The sequence below is a fragment of the Eurosta solidaginis genome, chromosome 5 (genome assembly GCF_040869045.1).
Source record: "Eurosta solidaginis isolate ZX-2024a chromosome 5, ASM4086904v1, whole genome shotgun sequence".
Classification (NCBI taxonomy): domain Eukaryota; kingdom Metazoa; phylum Arthropoda; class Insecta; order Diptera; family Tephritidae; genus Eurosta; species Eurosta solidaginis.
The window spans coordinates 174,950,555-174,972,418 of record NC_090323.1 but is presented as its reverse complement, the minus strand read 5'-3'; the positions used below and the strand labels follow the sequence as shown (position 1 = coordinate 174,972,418).

Below are 21,864 nucleotides of genomic sequence, written 5' to 3'. Positions count from 1 at the left end.
ACAAAGATTCTACGTGAGTCAATAGGAAGTATATCTTGTTTACTGTTATGAATTTTTTTGTGTTTGTCAATGAAGAAAGTGTTTATACACTGACATATGGCTTTATAACAATAGTTTATTTAGTTAAAAAATAAGAGTTGTTTGCTGCGTAAAATAACTAAATGTCATCAGATCTGAAGATGGGAAATTTTTAGGCTAATTTGACTATATTTATGACTTATGGCGTTTCAAGTGTTTTTGACTAACTAAGGGCTTTTGGATAATCAAATAAAGCGTAGCTAATTTTATTAAACAATTTGGGAAACGTTTAAACAACGTTAAATTAACACTTTTGAATAACAACAAAGATTCTACGTAAGTCAATAGGAAGTATATCTTGTTTACTGTTATGAATTTTTTTGTTTGTTAATAAGGAAAGTGTTTACACACTGACATATGGCTTTATAACAATAGTTTATTTAGTTAAAAATAAGAGTTGTTTGCTGCATAAAATCACTAAATGCCATCTGATCTGAAGACGGAAAATTTTTAGGCTAATTTGATAATATTTATGACTTATGGCGTTTCAAGTGTTTTGTGGAAGTGGAAGTATATCTTGTTTACTGTTATGAATTTTTTTGTTTGTTAATGAAGCAAGTGTTTACACACTGACATATGGCTTTATAACAATAGTTTATTTAGTTAAAAGTAAGAGTTGTTTGCTGCGTAAAATCTCTAAATGCCATCAGATCTAAAGATGGAACATTTTTAGGCTATTTTGATTATATTTATGACTTATGGCGTTTCAGGTGTTTTCGACTAATTAAGGGCTTTTGAATAATCAAATAAAGCGTAACGAAATTTATTAAAAAATTTGGGAAAATTTAAACAACGTTAAATTAACACTCTTGAATAACAAGAAAGATTCTGCGTAAGTCAATAGGAAGTATATCTTGTTTACTGTTATGAATTTTTTTGTTTGTTAATGAAGAAAGTGTTTACACACTGACATATGGCTTTATAACAATAGTTTATTTAGTTAAAAATAAGAGTTGTTGCTGCGTAAAATCACTAAATGCCATCAGATCTGAAGATGGAAAATTTTTAGGCTAATTTGATAATATTTATGACTTATGGCGTTTCAAGTGTTTTTGACTAATTAAGGGCTTTTGAATAATCAAATAAAGCGTAGCTAATTTTATTAAAAAATTTGGCAAACGTTTAAACAACGTTAAATTAACACTTTTGAATAACAACAAAGATTCTACGTAAGTCAATAGGAAGTATATCTTGTTTACTGTTATGAATTTTTTTGTTTGTTAATGAAGAAAGTGTTTACACACTGACATATGACTTTATAACAATAGTTTATTTAGTTAAAAATAAGAGTTGTTTGCTGCGTAAAATCACTAAATGCCATCAGATCTGAAGATGGAAAATTTTTAGGCTATTTTGATTATATTTATGACTTATGGCGTTTCAAGTGTTTTTGACTAATTAAGGGCTTTTGAATAATCAAATAAAGCGTAGCTAATTTTATTAAAAAATTTGGCAAACGTTTAAACAACGTTAAATTAACACTTTTGAATAACAACAAAGATTCTACGTAAGTCAATAGGAAGTATATCTTGTTTACTGTTATGAATTTTTTTGTTTGTTAATGAAGAAAGTGTTTACACACTGACATATGACTTTATAACAATAGTTTATTTAGTTAAAAATAAGAGTTGTTTGCTGCGTAAAATCACTAAATGCCATCAGATCTGAAGATGGAAAATTTTTAAGCTAGTTTGATTATATTTATGACTTATGGCGTTTCAAGTGTTTTTGACTAATTAAAATTGGGAAAATTTAAACAACGTTAAATTAACACTTTTGAATAACAACAAAAATTCTACGTGAGTCAATAGGAGTATATCTTGTTTACTGTTATGAATTTTTTTTTTTTTTTGTTAATGAAGAAAGTGTTTACACACTGACATATGGCTTTATAAGAATAGTTTATTTAGTTAAAAATAAGAGTTGTTTGCTGCGTAAAATCACTAAATGCCATCAGATCCGAAGATGGAAAATTTTTAGGCTATTTTGATTATATTTATGACTTATGGCGTTTCAAGTGTTTTTGACTAATTAAGGGCTTTTGAATAATCAAATAAAGCGTAGCGAATTTTATTAAAAAAATTGGGAAAAGTTTAAACAACGTTAAACTAACACTTTTGAATAACAACAAAGATTCTACGTGAGTCAATAGGAAGTATATCATGTTTACTGTTATGAATTTTTTTTGTTTGTTAATGAAGAAAGTGTTTACACACTGACATATGGCTTTATAACAATAGTCACTAAATTCCATCAGATCTGAAGATGGAAAATTTTTAGGCTAATTTGATAATATTAGGTGAAAAAACCTCTTGGGGCTTCGATAGCTCAAGTGAGTTCCCAAGGGGTTTTTGCGCTCGTTGAAAAAAAGATAAAAAAAGGAAAAGAACACACCGCAGATTAAATTCAAGTATTTAACAATTTAATTACTTTTAGTTCAAAGCTAACTCACAATATATATATACAAAAGCTAATTCACACTTTAATTGATTATATATAGGTTAGGTTATACAAATTAAAAAGAAAAGCTTACCTATGACAGGGCTGATGGCTGCAGTTGGCACGGAGGTTTCCAAAAAAGAAGTGAAAGAGTTTCTTTCTTGTAAAACGCGTTCACCCTTCAATTCCGTCGAAAAGCGGTTTTGAGGGGTAATAGAACGAAAGTTAAATTGGAAAGTTAAATTGGAAAGTCGCGCACCAACACGTACACATACGCCTGCACGGACATATATAGGCGTTGGTGTTAGTGCGCGAAAGTAGATAGAAGCAAACACAAATAGTTTACATTAGGCTGGGTCACTATTGGCAGTGCTCATTCTTGGGTTTAGCTTGGTGGCCTAAACATGCCGGCCCCCCTTGCTAGAAGCAACATCGGTAGATCCCTGCGGCCATCTCCCCTGATCAACTTAATACTAACTAATATTTAAATGCACAAAATTCATGGATGTCCCAATAAGGGCAGCGGCATGGCGACCTTTTGCTTGATACAGTAATTGGTATTTCGGTTCCATCCGTAAATCGTGGAGCTGTAGTAAAGAAAAAGTAAACGTTAGGAAATAGTACGTGGTTGAGTTCAATTTTTTGCACCTCTTTTCACACGAATGGCACGTGAAGCTAGTTCGAGGGTTGAGGCAGATTTAGGAGCGGCATGCTCCAGACAAGAGCCAGCCAAATATACTGCTCTGCGCTAAAAAAGGGCCAAACGTAGATGGCAATGTGCCCGGCAGTATCAGCTCCGGATATATATCGGCTCCCAACACGAGTCGAACCGGACTTGACACAAAAAATGTTGGATCGGCGAGCTGCATATGGGTATAGGGTGTCGCGACCGAAGGGTCGACGTTCGCGCTTGGACTCACACGGGCGTAGTTGGGAACGATCGTAGCGTGAATCGTGAGCCTACGGTTCTGCCCATGTTTACCCCTTATTCGCAAGAGGCACCCTCGTTGTGATCCGTAGTTTTCTTCGTCGAGGTGTAACTGTCGAGCCAGGTCGCGTGAAATTATAGAAGTTGTGGCGCACGCGTCGATGAGTGCGCGTATCAGGTGCAACCGCCCTCGCGCCTCGATTTTGATCACGGCAGTTGGCGATATCGATGTAAAGGGCCGAAGTGCTACGATCTCCCGCGTAATTTGCCCAGTTCTGAAGGCAGCTGGCAGTCGTCGAGAATGTCGTTCAAGCTGGCCCTGCGAACCTACTCTCTCTAACTCGTATCCTTGACGGGGGCGGAAAGTCCGTGATTCCGCTCCTCGTGTGCGTTGACGCCGGTTCGGGCTGCGGAAAGTCCGTGATTCCGCTATTCCCTTGTGACGATCTGAGCCCCGCTTCCTCGCTCCTTGGTGACGTTGGTGTGTAGTTGATGGGCGGAAAGTCCGTGATTCCGCTCCATCTTTGCGGCGTTCGTGTGCGAGTGGGGGCCGGAACTTCCTTGGTTCCACCTTCCTACTGGTGGCCGGGCGGAAAGGCCGTGATTCCGCTCCAGCTTCGTCCAACTCTCCTTCTTCTAGCTCGCGTGGTCCGCTGTCAGTTCCTATTTCTGATGCTTGAAGAGACAGAATATGTTCGTCCTCGCTATCCATCTGAACGCTCCATGGCCTGGTATCAACTTCCTGGGGCTCCGGATTGTCGAAGCTCTGGTGTAACGTGGTGTGGTGGTCCCCTTGGCACTGGTGACAACGTCCTTTGCTCGTGCAGTCGGCGGTGCGGTGTGCTACTGACAGGCAATTGCCGCAGTACCGTCCTAATGCGGCTTCCCTTTGCCTTTCCTCGGGCGATTTGGCTCGGTAGACCGGGCATAACCGGATCGGATGTCGTTTGTCGCACAGGTGGCATGGTTTCGGGTACCGCTGGGCCATGCGTTCCGCCTTCCTGCGGAGAGTCGTGTACCGGGTCATACTGGACCTGAAAAGGGGTAATTGTCATTGGTCAGGGTTTAGAATTTGAGGGGATTTCATCATGCGTGAGGGGAGTTGGGTGTCGAGAAGATATTCGCAAGAGGTTGGCAACAAGCTACAATTACTTAGGGAGTTAGCTGCACAAGAGCCTTGATTTTGTGTTTTTTTTTTTTTTGATTTATTTTGAACACAAATTCGGTATACATCGTGGTTTTTACGTAAATTATCTTAATGTCCACGCAATTTGTTTAAAAAGGCAATTACTTCTCTTTGACGGTGCGCTTCGCGTGCGATCTGACAGGTTTGGCTTTAAGTGTGGCCACGCGGTAAGCTTTTGGCCAGTTGTCAGTATTTTGCCGACAGATGGCGCATGGGGGTAGCTTTTGTGGAACGTATTTGGTTGTGTGGCTAATTAATCATTTTAAAGCAGCAATCAAGGATGCCGAACGTGTCAAAGAAAACAGAGGTAAGTTTTATTTATTCCTTAATCTGAGGTAAACATTGATTGAAACTCTCTTATTTTTCATTTGTTTTCTATAGATTGTGAAGCCAGTACCACGAGTTGGACGGAGGAAGGGAGCTGCGGAGCCTGCACGAGGGGCAGGGACACCTGACGGTCGGAGTCGGCGCACGTGCTCAGGCAAGGTTCTGGGGCCGGCTTTCTCGGATTGGGGAATTTTTCTTCGGGATCCGACTCCACTTGATCTATCGCGTTGTCCCGTGGCCTTTGAGTTCTTTCAGGCGATGACTGATTGCACCCAGGTGGTGCGAAAGATATTGGGGGGCATTCGTGACGCGATTGGTCTGAGTTTTTTTGGTGACATGGTGATGGAAGAGCGGATCCTGAAGAATTATTTCTTCGAGTACTATACTCGCCCGGAGATCCGGCACTGGTTGCCTTTGGTTATAAAGCCGAGCCCTATTTGTGTAAAACGACGGTTACTTGGCCTGCCGCCGTCCTCGGGGGGGGGGGGGGGGGCATCGGTTGAGGCGTTCCGCCCATATACGCCCCTACGTCTGACTATACATTTCCGCTCCTAACTTTATGTTTGTATAGTGTAATCAAAACAAAACTATTGTAAAGTGTGATAAATACATTGTACATTAACCCCACTATAAGAAATCAGGTGTATTTGATCTGGGTGGTAATAGGATATTTGTAGAAGATCAATTATTTCAGGTTATAAATTCGTAAAACACGGCCCAAAAAGGGAAGGCAGGGGGAAAAAAATAAATGTGATCGCGTTTTTCCCGGTTTGCCGCCCTAGCATCTGGCAACACCATATGAGTTTTTGTAGTGTACCTTGTGTTATTGTGAAAGTGGATTGTATTACCCTTCAATGAATTTCCTGTCATTGAAGAAAAAAACGAGGTACGCATCAATTGTAATTTTTACGCACATTGTTAATTTTCATTTTCTTTCTTTTTCTTTCAGGTGAGCTGCACAGTCTGGGAGCAACATGAAATTTAAAAAGCGCAAATGTTTTGATGGGGCTGACTTGCCTAATATGTTTTTGTACGGACATCCCGGAACTGGTAAAACCAGTACAATTCTTGGTGCCAGAGATAATGCTTGCCGATACGGAGCTGACAATTGCTGATTCTATAGCCAGGAGGAGCAATAATAACAGGTGTTGGCAACGAATTACATCTTCATATACAAAATGCAAACAGGAGCTGCGTGCTTTCACAAAAGTTAAGAGCAAAGGTACTGCGGCAACAACCAGTGAAGGCTATGGACGATTAATTGCACACGGGGAAAAGGAGTGCATGTTGCTACAATACAATTTTCGAAATGAACAGTATAGTTTTAATGAGATCAATACATTTGCAATTACTGATTGGATAAGTTCAGCGTCCTTCTTGCAAGACCCAAATGAATTTGTTTTGGTAACCTCTCACAGCGTGGTGCTTCGAATAATTTACAAGGAAAAGTTTGTTGGAAAAAATGTATGTAAAATTGCATCGAAAGTCTCGTGTAGCGATAAAACCACACTTTATTGTTCCTACATTCATGGCTGCACTACGTCGAACCATGGAGAAGGGAAGTTGTAGTACACGCTTTCGCGTTGCACAAAATTTCGTTTTAAAGCGTTGGGTGAATTGTATATGAAATTTATTGAGAGTCATCAGCATCCTATGGAATGCTATGAGCAACTATTCAATGCAGGTATGGGAACCATGGTTGCGGATTTTTATATATGCTTGGCATATCATTATGATTCATGTGGTAGTACACGTAAAGCCGATGGAATCTTTCGCCGTGGCATAGCATGAGGGAGAACGTTCAGTAATTTTTTCTTAATTTTATTTACTCATTCTCTAATTTTTGGTTTTCTTTTACTAGAGATATCAAAATCGTCTACCTTTAACCAATAAAAACGTCACTATGCAAAGCCAACTCGGAGTAAGTCCGGTGCAGAGTGTACTCCACCTCCACCACCAATTACCACATCTTCCACACGCAATCAAATGCGTCCAGTGGAGTATGATCATGCAGATTCTTTTGGTTGCATTTATGTGGTATTCGTTGTAGCTGCTTCACTTGCTGAACTAACCACCTATCCACTAGATCTGACTACAACCACGGTTACAAATTCAGGGGGAAGCAGCAGTTGATACAAATACAAGCATTAAGCCTGAATATCGTGGTATGATAGCGACAGCGTATGGCATTGTCAGGGAGGAGGGCACTATAAAGCTGTGGCAAGGTATCTCACCAGCACCTTACCGTCATGTAGCCTATAGTGGCATACGTATGTGTAGCTATGATTTCCTACGTTGCACATTGGGGAGCGATGAGAGTGGCCATATGACATTACCATTGTGGAGGTCTGCTCTCTGTGTTGTGTCTGCAGGAGCAGTATCACAATGGCTAGCTTCACCAGCTGATCTTGTTAAGGTACAAGTTAAAATGGAGAACAAACGCCGGCTAATGGGTGAACCTACACGTGTTCACGGTGCTACACATGCCTTTAACGAAATTATGCGTCGTGGTGGTATAGCTGGTTTATGGAAGGGTAGCGTACGGAATGTGCAACGCGCAGCACTTGTTAATTTTGGTGATCTCACAACATATGATACTACTATAAAGCATATGATAATGGTCCAATTGAGTCTGCCTGATTGTCATACGGTACATGTACTTTCCTCTATTTGTGCTGGGTTTGTGGCTGCGATTATGGGAACACCAGCTGATGTGGTAAAAACAAGAAATATGAATCAATCGAATGACGATAAGGGCAGGTGAGTGTTTACATGACGCTGTTTATATTTAGGATATGTAGAAATCTTTGCTCAGAATGTAATTTTACTGAGAAAAGAAAGGCGTTTTAATTTTTCTAAAGCATTTTTGTTTTTTAAATGCTGCCACGGTGGGCAATTTCGTTTTATAAAATGTTATGTTTTCTCATTGCTACCTGAACCTTCACTTTTCAATAAGTGCAGGGAAAAGGTGTAAGCAAAGGTCCATTGTTTGGCTTGTTTTCGTGTGTTCACAAGAGATTTTTGCAATTTCTCCTAAAAAATGTTCACAGTTATCGATTTAACCGGGGGTTGGTCACAATGTGTTGGTGAAAACGAAAATGACAAATGAAACTATCTGATAGATTGCTATTCTCCAGGTAAAATCTAACTTTACTGGAGATAGTGAAAATGGTTTTTAGTTACGGTGAGTCAAGCTCCAAAAGAACTTTTAACGTTCAGAGCAGCTTAAGCGTCGGTTGGATTTAAGAAAATGTTATGTTCAATTTTAGTAATATTTTTCCCATTCTGATAAAGAGAAAGCAGTTTGATCGCTTTTTTTTTTTTTTTTTTTTTGGGGGGAGAGCCTAAGTGCATGTTGTTGTTGTTGGTGTAGCGATAAGGTTGCTCCCCGAAGGTTTTGGGGGGTGTTATCGATGTGTTGGTCCTTTGCCAGATACAGATCCGGTACGCTCCGGTAACACAGCACCATTAAGGTTCTGGCCCGACCATTTCGGGAACGATTTATGTGGCTACATTAAACCTCCAGGCCACCCCTCCTCTCCGCCCTCAAGTTCCATGAAGAGCTTGGGGTCGCCAGAGCCTCGTGTTAGTGAAACAGGATTTGCCGCGGATAGGTGAGGTTGACAAGGGGGTTTGGAGAAGCTGTATATATATTGCGCTGGCAACCTGAAGGGTTGCGCTACGCAGCCCCTTGACTCTGGAACATAGTCGCCTCTTACGACAGGCATACCTACCGCGAGTATATTCTGACCCCCTAACCCGCTGGGGGAGGTAGTTTCTATGTTCGGTTACAGCTCTCTAGATTCCCGATCCTCTTCGCTGGATGGGAGTAGCACGAGTTTAGTGAGGGGTCTTGTGACCTTTCCCTTTGTCGTCATGAGATCCACTACTCGTACTCGTCCATCCGATCCAGGATGGAGGTTGATAACCCTCCCGAGCCTCCACTCATTGGGTTGCAGGTTGTCTTCTTTTATGACAACTAGATCGTCAAGCTTCATATTTGCTTTAGGTTGGCGCCATTTGTTCCTTTTTTGAAGTTCGACGAGGTATTCCGTCTTCCATCGTCGACAAAAGGTGTGGTGCAGGGCCTTTAGTCGCTGCCATCGATTAATAATTGATGCGGGGTTTTCGTTCGCGTCTGGCTCCGGGGGTGCTAGTAGGTGTCCCCCTATTAAAAAGTGCCCCGGGGTTAGTGGTTCTAGGTCGGACGGTTGATTGGAAGAGGGCGTTAGGGGGCGGGAGTTGAGGCAGGATTCTATCCTGCAAAGCAGGGTAGAAAATTCCTCAAAAGTGTATTTAAGGTTGGATGCTACCCTTTTGAAGTGATATTTAAAACTTTTCACTCCCGCTTCCCACAATCCCCCCATATGAGGAGCAGACGCAGGAATAAAATGCCAGTTCAGGTTTTGGTATGTATAGGTTGTTACTACCTCGGCGCGTGAGTCAGCCATGAAGGTTTTGAACTCCGCCCTGAGGGCTCTGGATGCCCCGACAAAATTGGTTCCGTTGTCGGAATACACATTCTTCGGGCAGCCTCGTCGCGCGACGAATCTGGCAAAAGCCGCCAAGAATGACCGGGTGCTCAGATCGGTAGTCGCTTCCAAGTGGATGGCCCTAGTGGAGAAACACACAAAGAGGCAGACATATCCCTTGGACACGCGACAGCCTCGCCCTTGATAATTCTTTATCTCAAAGGGGCCGGCAAAATCTACCCCGGTGTTAGTGAATTCCCGGGTATAGGTGGTTCGTTCGGTCGGTAGAATGCCCATCAATTGTGTTTGCGCCTGTTTCCTATGCACTGCGCATACCTTGCACTTGTGAATTTCTGATCGTATCATATTTTTCACGCGAGGTATCCAGTACTGTGTGCGGATCAGGCGCAGCATAAGCTGATTTCCCCCATGTAACGAGATTTTATGGACAAATCGTGTGATGAGACGAGACAGTCCACTGTGATAAGGCAGAATTATGGGGTGGCGTTCGTTATACGAGAGGTCCTTGGACGCCTCGAGCCGCCCCCGACTCTGATTGTCTCGTCCTCATCGAGAAATGGGTGCAAGGGTTGTAAATCGCTCTTTGGCTTGATTAAGCCTTTTTCTTGGAGTGCTCTGTACTCCTCCGCATAATGGCTTCGTTGAGCATTGACGATCAGTCGACACATCGTTGCTTTAATCTCGATGGGTGAAATCGTCAGTGATGTTTCATTGAAGGAGGTTTTCAGATGAGTCCTTTTGTAAAAGGTATCTGCGTGGGCGTTCCACCTGATGCCAAGTGCTTTAACCATACTGGTATCCTCGAAGTCTAGGAAATCTTCGTTTAGGAGGTGAGCCTTTGGTAGGCCTTTAAGTAGTTTGTTCGAATTGGCGGTCCATTTCCTCAGCGAGAATCCTGCTGTCCCCAGGGCTGTAGTTATTTGATCCCTTGCTTTAATGGCGTCGGTAATAGTGTGGCCTCCTGCTAGCACGTCGTCAACGTACATTGCATTTCGTAGTATATCTGATGCTATAGGGTAGCTGTGTTCCACGTCGTCCGCTAACTGGAGCAGTGTTCGTATTGCCAGGTACGGTGCACAGTTAACTCCGAAGGTGACCGTTTTCAACTCATATAGTTGTATGGGCTGCGTACTTTCTGTTCGGAATACAATCCGTTGATACTTAGTGTGATCATCGTGTAACAGAATCTGTCTGTACATTTTTTCTATGTCGCTATTGAAGACATATTTGAAGAAACGCCACCTTAATATGAGAATGGTTAAATCATTCTGTAGAACTGGCCCCGGATGGAGGATGTCGTTGAGGCTGACTCCGTTTGCAGTTGATGATGACGCATTGAACACCACTCTCACTTTGGTTGTTGTGCTTTCTTCCTTTTTGACGGCATGATGTGGTAAAAAATAGGTATCACAGTCTTCAGCGGGGATGTGTGTTGGTACCCGGGACATATGCCCCAAGGTTTCATACTCTGCTAAGACCCTGTTGTATTCTGACTGTAATGGTGGGTCTTTAGCTAAACGCGTTTCCATTCGGAAGAATTGTGAACACGCAATTTTTAATGAGGGACCTAGTTGTTTATATTTTGGAAATTCCTGTTTAAAAGGCAAGGATACAATATATTTACCCTTATCATTTCGAATCGTTGTGTTCTTATACAATTCTTCACAATACTTGTCATCATGGTTGTACGTTTTGTCCTTGGGGACTTCCTCTGTTTCCCAAAATGATCGTAGCTCTCTGTCTAATTGCACTTCACTGACAAAGGACACATATTTCTCGCTGGGTGAGATTGTTTCGGTTTGGCCGGTCAATATCCAGCCGAATACCGTCTCTTGGGCTAGCAGTGTTCCTAACACGTCTTTCTTTATTCCCCCTAACATCACCTGTGCATAAATGTCGCCTCCTAATATCAGGTCGACTTGCTCATTGACAAAAAAACGTTTGTCAGCTAATACTAAGTTCGGGAAGGCCTGCATGGCCATGGCATCCACCTTGCATGTTGGTAGATTGCCAGTTAATTGCGGCAGCACAAGCGCGGTGGTAGCAATATTTATTGTCGGATCAATTGGAGACCGCAGTTGTATATGACACGCCTCCTTTACTTGTGCTGACACTTGATTGGTGATGCCTGACACATGTGCAGACATCCGCTGAGATGGCAAGTTTATGCGACGTTTAAGTCTTTCAGTGATGAAAGTACATTCTGACCCCGAATCTATAAGTGCCCGCGCGGAGAAGTTGGTGTTGTTGTGGAATATATTGATGCGGGCCGTACCTAGTAAAACCCCTTTACTTGTGTTTGTAAAGCAGGCCTTGAAGTGGTTATTTCCATTGCTTTGGTTATTTCCAGTGCTTTGGTTATTGGAATAGGTGCGCCTCTGTTGCGATTGGGCAGATGGGCCAGGGTTGGTATTATTGTTGTTTGCGTTTTGGTTGGTGTCCGTTGCCTGAATATGTAGGAGCGTATTGTGTCTTTGCTTGCAGGTGGCGCAATTGTAGGAGCTTGAACACCTAGACACAGTATGTCCTGAGGATAGGCAGTTAATACACCCTTTCTTGTTTTTAATGAAGGTGATTCTATCGGAAACCGACAATGTGCGGAACCGTTGGCAATGTTGTAGTTTGTGCTCAGTGGATTTACACATCTTGCACGCACCTTTGGTTACACTCGTCTTAAAAGCACCTAGCTTTCTGTGAGAGTTTTCAGTGGATTGTCTACCATTATGGGTTTTCGGGTTCTTGGTTTCCAGGCTATCCTCAGTTATGCCAGAGACTGTCTCAAGTGTCTGGAAACGGTTTTGTAAAAATTTATCCATGTCTTCCCACTTGGATATTTCTGTTTTATTTTGAACCGTTTGCTCCCATAAGGCTAGTGTGCTTTTTGGTAATTTCGTTGAGCACAAATAAGTTATAATCGCATCCCAATTGGACACGTCGATTTGATGTGTCTTTAAGGATGCGATACAGTTGTTGATGTCTCGCTGCAGCTTTTTAATTGAAGTGCCGCATTCCTTTTCAACCGCCTCTAAGCTGAACAACGTTTTCAGCTGAGTGTTCACTAGTATGCGTTTGTTTTCGTATCTGTCTACCAGATTTTGCCACGCTATACCGAAACCTTCGTTTGTGAGTGGGCACTTTTGCACTATCTCTTTAGCCTCACCCTGGGTCTTTTGAATCAAGTGGTACAATCTCTCTACCGGAGTGAGTCGCTTATTTAAAATATATATGGCCGTAAAGAGGTCTCTGAATGTAGGCCAGGATAAGTAATCTCCCTTGAACACATCAGTGTCACACGGAGGTAGACGCATATTTGTATCCCTTTCGTGCTGTTCTTCGGGCTTAGGGTCGGGTTTGTTGAATGTGGCCTGTCGCGTTGATATGTTTGACATGCAACGCAAGTAGACTGCATAAGCACTTTTGTGTTTTATCTTAACAGCTGATATATTTTTTCCCTCTAGAGTGTCCCCAGCTAATATCTCATCATGGGCTGTTTTTACTTTTTTCCACTTTGCCTTTAACTCTTCTTGCTGGATAGCCAGAGTATACTTGGTATGTTCGGAGTCGGGTGTGGAGTTGAAGTCAGCTTCAAACTCTATGACTTCATCAGCCATCCTGATGTAACTTTCCATCGCTTTCGACATGGTATCAGTACTGAGATTAAGGGCAAAATGGATCTAACTTGTTAATAGGGTAGTTCACGAGGGCACGTTCAGCTTAAGATAGGACGATGTAGCTAGTGGGTATATGCCCAATATAATGGATTGCCGCCAAGGGGGTAAACACGCAAATTTTTAATAATTTTTTTTATTTTTATTTTTTTTTTTTTTCCCTCAGCCGATTGTGCTTTTATGCGAACACTCTTGTCACCCAACTCACCGCAGTGTTAGTGTTGTGTATACAAGAAAATATGGTTAAGTGACTTTGATTTAATGGTAGTAACGCTGGTTTACGTCAGAACCTAATGAATTGGTTCAATTTATTACACTTAAGTGTCTAGTGTTTCTAAAGTATTGGCAGTGACTTGTGATAAAGTGCTTTAAAGTGTTGTTGCAAAGAAATTGCCACACTACAGTGAAAAAGTGGGGTTATGTTGAATTTGTGCAGCTGGCTGCAATATTACTCGAAAATATGCGCTACAGCAAACAAAATACTAAATCAAAAGACTTTAAGTAAATCTGTGTGACTTAATTGCCACACATACGTATAATTATCTGGTTTTTATTTAATAAAATCGCGATATTGCTACGCCGAGAAGTTAGTATAAGTAAATTCCCTACTTGTGCAAAAAACAAACAAAAAAATTGAACTCAAACCACGTACCTTTGTGACTTTGTTTGACCGCTCGTTTTTGTTTGCTGGTGTAACGCTTGTCGCTTTTGAAACGCTCAGGTGGTGCTAACTGCTAACTTTTGAAACGCTTTTGTGTGGTGCTGCTAACTGGTAGCTTGTGAAACGCTTTTGTGTGGTTCTGCTAACGGCTAGCTTTTGAAACGCTTTTGGTTATAGATGAATACTTTTGAAACGCTTTTGTGTGGTGCAGCTAACTGCTAGCTTGTGAAACGCTTTTGTGTGGTTATATTGATGGCTACTTTTGAAACGCTCAGGTGGGCTGTGTTTATCCAGTCGGTCGCTGGTATTCAATTGTGTCTGTAATTATTCCGGCGTAGTAGGACCATGAAAAAACCTCTTGGGGCTTCGATAGCTCAAGTGAGTTCCCAAGGGGTTTTTGCGCTCGTTGAAAAAAAGATAAAAAAAGGAAAAGAACACACCGCAGATTAAATTCAAGTATTTAACAATTTAATTACTTTTAGTTCAAAGCTAACTCACAATATATATATACAAAAGCTAATTCACACTTTAATTGATTATATATAGGTTAGGTTATACAAATTAAAAAGAAAAGCTTACCTATGACAGGGCTGATGGCTGCAGTTGGCACGGAGGTTTCCAAAAAAGAAGTGAAAGAGTTTCTTTCTTGTAAAACGCGTTCACCCTTCAATTCCGTCGAAAAGCGGTTTTGAGGGGTAATAGAACGAAAGTTAAATTGGAAAGTTAAATTGGAAAGTCGCGCACCAACACGTACACATACGCCTGCACGGACATATATAGGCGTTGGTGTTAGTGCGCGAAAGTCGATAGAAGCAAACACAAATAGTTTACATTAGGCTGGGTCACTATTGGCAGTGCTCATTCTTGGGTTTAGCTTGGTGGCCTAAACATTAGGGCTTTTGAATAATCAAATAAAGCGTAGCGAATTTTATTAAAAAATTTGGGAAAAGTTTAAACAACGTTAAATTAACACTTTTGAATAACAACAAAGATTCTACGTATGTCAATAGGAAAAAATTTGGTTACTGTTATGAATTTTTTTTGTTAGTTAATGAGGAAAGCGTTTACACATTGACATATGGCTTTATAATAATAGTTATTTTAGTTAAAAATAACAGTTGTTTGCTGCGTAAAATCTCTAAATGCCATCAGATCTAAATTTGGAAAATGTTTACTCTATTTTGATTATATTTATGACTTATGGCGTTTCAGGTGTTTTTGACTAATTAAGGGTTTTTGAATAATCAAATAAAGCGTAACGAAATTTATTAAAAAATTTGGGAAAATTTAAACAACGTTAAATTAACACTCTTGAATAACAACAAAGATTCTACGTAAGTCAATAGGAAGTATATCTTGTTTACTGTTATGAATTTTTTTGTTTGTTAATGAAGAAAGTGTTTACACACTGTCATATGGCTTTATAACAATAGTTTATTTAGTTAAAAATAAGAGTTGTTTGCTGCATAAAATCACTAAATGCCATCTGATCTGAAGATGGAAAATTTTTACGCTAATTTGATAATATTTATGACTTATGGCGTTTCAAGTGTTTTTGACTAATTAAGGGCTTTTGAATAATCAAATAAAGCGTAGCTAATTTTATTAAAAAATTTGGGAAACGTTTAAATAACGTTAAATTAACACTTTTGAATAACAACAAAGATTCTACGTAAGTCAATAGGAAGTATATCTTATTTACTGTTATGAATTTTTTTGTTTGTTAATGAAGAAAGTGTTTACACACTGACATATGGCTTTATAACAATAGTTTATTTAGTTAAAAATAAGAGATGTTTGCTGCGTAAAATCACTAAATGCCATCAGATCTGAAGATGGAAAATGTTTAGGCTAATTTGATAATATTTATGACTTATGGCGTTTCAGGTGTTTTTGACTAATTAAGGGCTTTTGAATAATCAAATAAAGCGTAACGAAATTTATTAAAAAATTTGGGAAAATTTAAACAGCGTTAAATTAACACTCTTGAATAACAACAAAGATTCTACGTAAGTCAATAGGAAGTATATCTTGTTTACTGTTATGAATTTTTTTTGTTTGTTAATGAGGAAAGCGTTTACACACTGACATATGGCTTTATAATAATAGTTTATTTAGTTAAAAATAAGAGTTGTTTGCTGCGTAAAATCTCTAAATGCCATCAGATCTGAAGATGGAAAATGTTTACGCTAATTTGATAATATTTATGACTTATGGCGTTTCAGGTGTTTTTGACTAATTAAGGGCTTTTGAATAATCAAATAAAGCGTAACGAAATTTATTAAAAAATTTGGGAAAATTTAAACAACGTTAAATTAACACTCTTGAATAACAACAAAGATTCTACGTAAGTCAATAGGAAGTATATCTTGTTTACTGTTATGAATTTTTTTGTTTGTTAATGAAGAAAGTGTTTACACACTGTCATATGGCTTTATAACAAAAGTTTATTTAGTTAAAAATAAGAGTTATTTGCTGCATAAAATCACTAAATGCCATCTGATCTGAAGATGGAAAATTTTTACGCTAATTTGATAATATTTATGACTTATGGAGTTTCAAGTGTTTTTGACTAATTAAGGGCTTTTGAATAATCAAATAAAGCGTAGCTAATTTTATTAAAAAATTTGGGAAACGTTTAAATAACGTTAAATTAACACTTTTGAATAACAACAAAGATTCTACGTAAGTCAATAGGAAGTATATCTTGTTTAGTGTTATGAATTTTTTTTGTTTGTTAATGAAGAAAGTGTTTACACACTGACATATGGCTTTATAACAATAGCTTATTTAGTTAAAAATAAGAGTTGTTTGCTGCGTAAAATCTCTAAATGCCATCAGATCTGAAGATGGAAAATTTTTACGCTAATTTGATAATATTTATGACTTATGGCGTTTCAGGTGTTTTTGACTAATTAAGGGCTTTTGAATAATCAAATAAAGCGTAACGAAATTTATTAAAAAATTTGGGAAAATTTAAACAACGTTAAATTAACACTCTTGAATAACAACAAAGATTCTACGTAAGTCAATAGGAAGTATATCTTGTTTACTGTTATGAATTTTTTTGTTTGTTAATGAAGAAAGTGTTTACACACTGACATATGGCTTTATAACAATAGTTTATTTAGTTAAAAATAAGAGATGTTTGCTGCGTAAAATCATTAAATGCCATCAGATCTGAAGATGGAAAATGTTTAGGCTAATTTGATAATATTTATGACTTATGGCGTTTCAGGTGTTTTTGACTAATTAAGGGCTTTTGAATAATCAAATAAAGCGTAACGAAATTTATTAAAAAATTTGGGAAAATTTAAACAACGTTAAATTAACACTCTTGAATAACAACAAAGATTCTACGTAAGTCAATAGGAAGTATATCTTGTTTACTGTTATGAATTTTTTTTGTTTGTTAATGAGGAAAGCGTTTACACACTGACATATGGCTTTATAATAATAGTTTATTTAGTTAAAAATAAGAGTTGTTTGCTGCGTAAAATCTCTAAATGCCATCAGATCTGAAGATGGAAAATTTTTACGCTAATTTGATAATATTTATGACTTATGGCGTTTCAGGTGTTTTTGACTAATTAAGGGCTTTTGAATAATCAAATAAAGCGTAACGAAATTTATTAAAAAATTTGGGAAAATTTAAACAACGTTAAATTAACACTCTTGAATAACAACAAAGATTCTACGTAAGTCAATAGGAAGTATATCTTGTTTACTGTTATGAATTTTTTTGTTTGTTAATGAAGAAAGTGTTTACACACTGACATATGGCTTTATAACAATAGTTTATTTAGTTAAAAATAAGAGATGTTTGCTGCGTAAAATCACTAAATGCCATCAGATCTGAAGATGGAAAATGTTTAGGCTAATTTGATAATATTTATGACTTATGGCGTTTCAGGTGTTTTTGACTAATTAAGGGCTTTTGAATAATCAAATAAAGCGTATCGAAATTTATTAAAAAATTTGGGAAAATTTAAACAACGTTAAATTAACACTCTTGAATAACAACAAAGATTCTACGTAAGTCAATAGGAAGTATATCTTGTTTACTGTTATGAATTTTTTTGTTTGTTAATGAAGAAAGTGTTTACACACTGACATATGGCTTTATAACAATAGTTTATTTAGTTAAAAATAAGAGATGTTTGCTGCGTAAAATCACTAAATGCCATCAGATCTGAAGATGGAAAATTTTTACGCTAATTTGATAATATTTATGACTTATGGCGTTTCAGGTGTTTTTGACTAATTAAGGGCTTTTGAATAATCAAATAAAGCGTAACGAAATTTATTAAAAAATTTGGGAAAATTTAAACAACGTTAAATTAACACTCTTGAATAACAACAAAGATTCTACGTAAGTCAATAGGAAGTATATCTTGTTTACTGTTATGAATTTTTTTGGTTGTTAATGAAGAAAGTGTTTACACACTGACATATGGCTTTATAACAATAGTTTATTTGTTAAAAATAAGAGATGTTTGCTGCGTAAAATCACTAAATGCCATCAGATCTGAAGATGGAAAATGTTTAGGCTAATTTGATAATATTTATGACTTATGGCGTTTCAAGTGTTTTTGACTAATTAAGGGCTTTTGAATAATCAAATAAAGCGTAGCTAATTTTATTAAAAAATTTGGGAAACGTTTAAATAACGTTAAATTAACACTTTTGAATAACAACAAAGATTCTACGTAAGTCAATAGGAAGTATATCTTATTTACTGTTATGAATTTTTTTGTTTGTTAATGAAGAAAGTGTTTACACACTGACATATGGCTTTATAACAATAGTTTATTTAGTTAAAAATAAGAGATGTTTGCTGCGTAAAATCACTAAATGCCATCAGATCTGAAGATGGAAAATTTTTACGCTAATTTGATAATATTTATGACTTATGGCGTTTCAGGTGTTTTTGACTAATTAAGGGCTTTTGAATAATCAAATAAAGCGTAACGAAATTTATTAAAAAATTTGGGAAAATTTAAACAACGTTAAATTAACACTCTTGAATAACAACAAAGATTCTACGTAAGTCAATAGGAAGTATATCTTGTTTACTGTTATGAATTTTTTTGTTTGTTAATGAAGAAAGTGTTTACACACTGACATATGGCTTTATAACAATAGTTTATTTAGTTAAAAATAAGAGATGTTTGCTGCGTAAAATCACTAAATGCCATCAGATCTGAAGATGGCAAATGTTTAGGCTAATTTGATAATATTTATGACTTATGGCGTTTCAAGTGTTTTTGACTAATTAAGGGCTTTTGAATAATCAAATAAAGCGTAGCGAATTTTATTAAAAAATTTGGGAAAAGTTTAAACAACGTTAAATTAACACTTTTGAATAACAACAAAGATTCTATGTAAGTCAATAGGAAGTATACTTGTTTACTGTTATGGTTTTTTTGATTGTTTATGAAGAAAGTCAATAGGAAAAAATTTGGTTACTGTTATGAATTTTTTTTGTTTGTTAATGAGGAAAGTGTATACACACTGACATATGGCTTTATAACAATAGTTTATTTAGATAAAAATTAGAGTTGTTTGCTGCGTAAAATCTCTAAATGCCATCAGATCTAAAGATGGACAATTTTTAGGCTATTTTGATTATATTTATGACTTATGGCGTTTCAAGTGTTTTTGACTAATTAAGGGCTTTTGAATAATCAAATAAAGCGTAGCGAATTTTATTAAAAAATTTTGGAAAAGTTTAAACAACGTTAAATTAACACTTTTGAATAACAACAAAGATTCTATGTAAGTCAATAGGAAGTATACTTGTTTACTGTTATGGTTTTTTTGTTTGTTTATGAAGAAAGTCAATAGGAAAAAATTTGGTTACTGTTATGAATTTTTTTTGTTTGTTAATGAGGAAAGTGTATACACACTGACATATGGCTTTATAATAATAGTTTATTTAGATAAAAATTAGAGTTGTTTGCTGCGTAAAATCACTAAATGCCATCAGATCTGAAGATGGAAAATGTTTAGGCTAATTTGATAATATTTATGACTTATGGCGTTTCAGGTGTTTTTGACTAATTAAGGGCTTTTGAATAATCAAATAAAGCGTAACGAAATTTATTAAAAAATTTGGGAAAATTTAACCAACGTTAAATTAACACTTTTGAATAACAGCAAAGATTCTATGTAAGTCAATAGGAAGTATACTTGTTTACTGTTATGGTTTTTTTATTTGTTTATGAAGAAAGTGTTTACACACTGACATATGGCTTTATAACAATAGTTTATTTAGTTAAAAATAAGAGTTGTTTGCTGCGTAAAATCACTAAATGCCATCAGATCTGAAGATGGAAAATTTTTAGGCTAATTTGATAATATTTATGACTTATGGCGTTTCAAGTGTTTTTGACTAATTAAGGGCTTTTGAATAATCAAATAAAGCGTAGCGAATTTTATTAAAAAATTTGGGAAAAGTTTAAACAACGTTAAATTAACACTTTTGAATAACAACAAAGATTCTATGTCAATAGGAAAAAATTTGGTTACTGTTATGAATTTTTTTTGTTTGTTAATGAGGAAAGTGTTTACACACTGACATATGGCTTTATAACAATAGTTTATTTAGTTAAAAATAAGAGTTGTTTGCTGCGTAAAATCACTAAATGCCATCAGATCTGAAGATGGACAATTTTTAGGCTAATTTGATAATATTTATGACTTATGGCGTTTCAAGTGTTTTTGACTAATTAAGGGCTTTTGAATAATCAAATAAAGCGTAGCGAATTTTATTAAAAAATTTTGGAAAAGTTTAAACAACGTTAAATTAACACGTTTGAATAACAGCAAAGATTCTACGTAAGTCAATAGGAAGTATATCTTGTTTACTGTTATGAGTTTTTTTGTTTGTTTATGAAGAAAGTGATTACACACTGACATATGGCTTTATAACAATAGTTTATTTAGTTAAAAATAAGAGTTGTTTGCTGTGTAAAATCACTAAGTGCCACCAGATCTGAAGATAGACAATTTTTAGGCTAATTTGATAATATTTATGACTTATGGCGTTTCAAGTGTTTTTGACTAATTAAGGGCTTTTGAATAATCAAATAAAGCGTAACGAAATTTATTAAAAAATTTGGGAAAATTTAAACAACTTTAAATTAACACTTTTGAATAACAGCAAAGATTCTACCTAAGTCAATAGGAAGTATATCTTGTTTACAGTTATGAGTTTTTTTGTTTGTTTATGAAGAAAGGGTTTACACACTGACATATGGCTTCATAACAATAGTTTATTTAGTTAAAAATAAGAGTTGTTTGCTGCGTAAAATCACTAAATGCCATCAGATCTGAAGATGGACAATTTTTAGGCTAATTTGATAATATTTATGACTTATGGCGTTTCAAGTGTTTTTGACTAATTAAGGGCTTTTGAATAATCAAATAAAGCGTAACGAAATTTATTAAAAAATTTGGGAAAATTTAAACAACTTTAAATTAACACTTTTGAATAACAGCAAAGATTCTACCTAAGTCAATAGGAAGTATATCTTGTTTACAGTTATGAGTTTTTTTGTTTGTTTATGAAGAAAGGGTTTACACACTGACATATGGCTTCATAACAATAGTTTATTTAGTTAAAAATAAGAGTTGTTTGCTGCGTAAAATCACTAAATGCCATCAGATCTGAAGATGGACAATTTTTAGGCTAATTTGATAATATTTATGACTTATGGCGTTTCAAGCGTTTTTGACTAATTAAGGGCTTTTGAATAACCAAATAAAGCGTTGCGAATTTTATTAAAAAATTTGGGAAAAGTTTAAACAACGTTAAATTAACACTTTTGAATAACAACAAAGATTCTATGTCAATAGGAAAAAATTTGGTTACTGTTATGAATTTTTTTTTTGTTTGTTAATGAGGAAAGTGTTTACACACTGACATATGGCTTTATAACAATAGTTTATTTAGTTAAAAATAAGATTTGTTTGCTGCGTAAAATCTCTAAATGTCATCAGATCTAAAGATGGACAATTTTTAGGCTATTTTGATTATATTTATGACTTATGGCGTTTCAGGTGTTTTCAGGCTAATTACG

The 21,864-nt window shown here is 36.7% G+C and overlaps 1 long non-coding RNA gene and 1 pseudogene across 2 annotated transcripts; one reads left to right on the top strand and one right to left on the bottom strand.

Annotated features, from left to right (window-relative positions):
* Nucleotides 1-2,478: 2,478 nt before the first annotated feature.
* On the bottom strand, nucleotides 2,479-14,467 carry LOC137233911 (uncharacterized). Of its 2 annotated transcripts, XR_010947602.1 has the most exons (3): nucleotides 13,772-14,467; nucleotides 3,166-4,479; nucleotides 2,479-3,104 (listed from the first exon to the last, which is right to left on the bottom strand). It is a non-coding gene; the product is annotated as an uncharacterized lncRNA (long non-coding RNA). The 2 variants fall into 2 exon arrangements; XR_010947601.1 differs by having other exon boundaries at nucleotides 2,479-4,479.
* LOC137233910 (mitochondrial uncoupling protein 4-like) overlaps nucleotides 5,887-21,864 on the top strand; it is a 29,934-nt pseudogene continuing 13,956 nt past the window's right edge.